Raw genomic sequence first — 3,911 nt, 5'->3', positions numbered from 1 at the left:
CAAAAAAAAAAAAAAAAGAAAGCTGAGGTTTAATCTGCATGAAATTGGTAAAAAGTTTGTTTGTAAATCTTTGGAAATGAGTAGAAATGGTGAAAGCATATGATGGTGTTTGCAATTAGCAGAGCTATTATATGGGTATGATGGATTGAAAGGGAAAGACTGAGGTCATGTATAGTACCAAAAGGAAAGCTAAAAACTATAACATGGGACTGTTTAAGATAGCAAAACCTCATGTAAAACATGATTATGGGTGATATACAACATATAAGACTTTTTATGAAATATAAATACAAATATATCAGAGACAAGGAAAAAAAATACCAGCTATGTATGGCAGGGGAAGCATAGAGAAATTGAGAGATGATTAGTTTATTTGCTTTTTGTTTATTATTATTATTGAAATAATGAAAGTGCTTTAGAATGACTGATGTGATGAATGTAAAATGTGTGATTATGACAAATACCATTGATGGTACACTTTGGATGCATTTATTCTTTATTAATATGTATCAATAAAATAGATTTGTTAAAAAAACAAAATGGTACTGATAGAAGGATAGATATATAGACCAATGGAATCAAATTGAGAGTTCAGAAATAGATCCTCACACCTTTTGGAAATTGATTTTTGACAAAGCTGCCAAGCTCACTCAATTGGTAAAGAATAGTCTCTTCAACAAAAGGTACTGGGAAAAAATGGATCTTCTTATGCAAAATCATGAATATGGACCCCTACATCACATCATATACAAAAATTAACTCAAAATGGATCAAAGATTTACATATATGTACCAAAACTATAAAACTCCAAGAAAACATAGGGAAACATTTTCAGGAACTTGTGTTAAGGAATGTTTTCTTAGACTTTATAACCAAAGCATAAGCAATCATAGAAAAAATAAGTGGGACTTCATCAAAATTTAATACTTTTGTGCATGAAAGGACTTTTTCATGAAAGCAGAAAGACAGCCTTCTCCAAAGGAAAACATATTTGGAATCCATATATCCAATAAAGGATTAATATCCTGTATATATAAAGAAATCTTACAACTCAACAATAAAAAGACAAACAACCCATTTTAAAAATGGACAAAAGATCTGAATAAACATTCCTCCAAAAAAGATATACAAAAGGCCAAAAAGCACATGAAAAGATGCTCACCATCATTAGCCATTCAGGGAAATTCAAATCAAAACCACAGTGACATAGCATTTCATACCCATTAGAATGGTTGCTATTTTTATAAAATGGGAAATTACAAGTGTTGTAGAGGATAAGCAGATATAGGAAGGAACATGCCTTAATTAATGGTGGGAATATAAGATGGTGCAGCAACTGCGGAAGACAGTTTGGTGGTTTTTCATAAGGTTAAGTATAGAATTACCATATGACCCAGAAATCTCACTATGTACATACCCAAAACAATTGATATCAGGGACACATACTGATATTCGCACACTGATGTTCAGAGTAGCATTACTCACCATTGCCAAAATATGGAAGCAACTCAAGTGTCCTTCAATGATGAATGGTTAAATAAATTGTGGTGTGTGTGTGTGTATTTATATATGGAATTATTTTTAATGCTGAATATATATATAGAATATTATTCAGCATTAAAAAAGAATGAAGTCCTGATACATACAACAACATGGATGAACTCTGATGACATTATGTTGAGTGATATAATTCAGACACAAAAGGACAAATATTGTTTGAGCTCACTGATTTAAAACAATCAGAATAAGAAAATTCATAGAGTCAGAATGCAGAATATGAGTTACCAGGGGATGGAATGGTGATAGGGAATGGGAAGTTATGGCTTAAAATGTACAGGGTTCCTATTTGGAATTATGGAAATATTTTGGTAATGGATGGTGATAATGTTAGCACAGCATTATGAATGCAATTAACAGCACTGGAATATATTTATCTGAATATGATTAAAAGGGGAAAAGTTAAAGAGTAAAATTGTGACAGCATAACATTTTTATTAGAAAACCCATGGAAGTACACTACAGAAACATTGAACCCTAAGGTAAACAATGGACTTGACCAGTACAATTATAAAATGTGGTAATAATATTATCAATTGTACAAATACTCCACACCAATGCAAAGTATTGGTGGTGGTGTGGGGTATAAGAATCCTGTATTTTTCCATGTTTGTTCTGTAAACCCATAACTTTTCTAATAAAGAAATAAAACAACAAATGTGTGTATAGAAAACCCTCTACATGAATGTGAGCAGAATATTTCTGGAGGCATGCTGAGAAACTGGCTACAGTGGTTGTCCCTATGAATAGGAGGATTAGAGGAAAGGGGTAGACAGGAGACTTGTTTTTCATGGTTCTGTTGGAAAACGTTTAAACTAAGAATTCAAATACAAAAAAATTTACATCAAAGAACACTGTCAAGAAACTGAAAAGACAACCTATAGAATGGGAAAAAATATTTGCAAATCATGTATCTGATAAGGGTCTATTACCCAGAATATACAAATTCCTCTTACAACTCAACAGCAAAAGGACAAGTCAACTTAAAAATCAAGCAAGGGACTTCTCCAAAGATTATGAAGAAATTACCTAAAAGCACATGAAAAGATGCTCAAAGCCATTAATCATTAGGGAAATACAAACCAAAACGACAGCCTCACATACACTAAGATGATCATTAGCAAAAAAGAAACATGAAAATTGCATATATTGGGGAGGGTGTGGATAAAATGAAACATTGATGCATTGCTGATAAGATAAAGTGGTGCTGCTGATAAGAAAAACAATTTGGCAGTTTCTCAAGAAATTAAACATAGAATTACTGTATCATCCAGAAAATCCACACCTTGATATATACCTCAAAATATTGAAAATGGTGTTCAAACAAAAACTTGTACATGGCTGTTCATAGCAGCACTGGTCTCAATAGCCAAAAGGTGGAAACAACCCAAATGTCTATCAATGGATGAAAGATAAACCAGTGGGAGGTGAAGCAAGATGGCATCTGAGTGAGTGCACCTCATAAACTCTCCTGCAAAGAAGCAGCTGAGTAGGGTCGGAGTCATGCTGGACTGGACTGTTTCAGGTGTTTGCAGGGCAAGAGGTCTCTGGGCATTGATTTGGTGGGACAGTGACAGAGATTCTTGCAAGAGGTGCTGCAGGGAGTGCTTCACGTTTGCTGTGTTTCCTCATCCTCCATTTCCTCTTTTCTGTTATTGATTTTGGCCACCTACACTATCCTCTTTCCCCTACATCTTTATATCCTCAATCATCTACAGTTTCTCTTACATTCCACCTCCCATTCTTTGGCCCAAAATTCTCTGACTTTTTATTCTCATACCTTTGTTCTGTTTTCTGTCTTTTATCCACTCTTGATATTATTATCTTTCCTTTCTCTTTCCCTCTCTCATGAAAACACTGGCATTTTAATTCATAATATATTCCTCCCCATATTCAGTTGACTGTCTCATTATAGGTACTCTACTTACTGCGATAATACTACACAACTTACATGAGTCTAACATCCATTCTACTAGATCTCACATTGTTGCTCTGTTAACATTTATTAACAATACTACTTTACACATTTTCTTTTCTTACTCATTTTGCTTTCCCTGTACCTAATATTCTCCTTCAAAGTGAACTTAGCCAGCAACAAAAAAATAGAGTAAGAAAAACAAAGTGACAAAGAGAAGACATACACTTATGCAAGAACAACAACTAATTAATCCCCAAGACTAGACAAAGAAACTAAGGAACTAATTAAACCCGTCAAGATAAAATGATGATCAGACAGCAACAAAAAACTACAAACCAAACCAATAACCAGGAAAATATGGCCGACTCCAATGAACAAACTAAAAATCAGGAAGAGGAGCAGAACATTGGACAACTAATTAAAGATTTCAAAACAT

This window comes from Dasypus novemcinctus, chromosome X, assembly GCF_030445035.2.
Source record: "Dasypus novemcinctus isolate mDasNov1 chromosome X, mDasNov1.1.hap2, whole genome shotgun sequence".
Lineage (NCBI taxonomy): Eukaryota > Metazoa > Chordata > Mammalia > Cingulata > Dasypodidae > Dasypus > Dasypus novemcinctus.
This window is presented reverse-complemented; position numbering follows the sequence as displayed.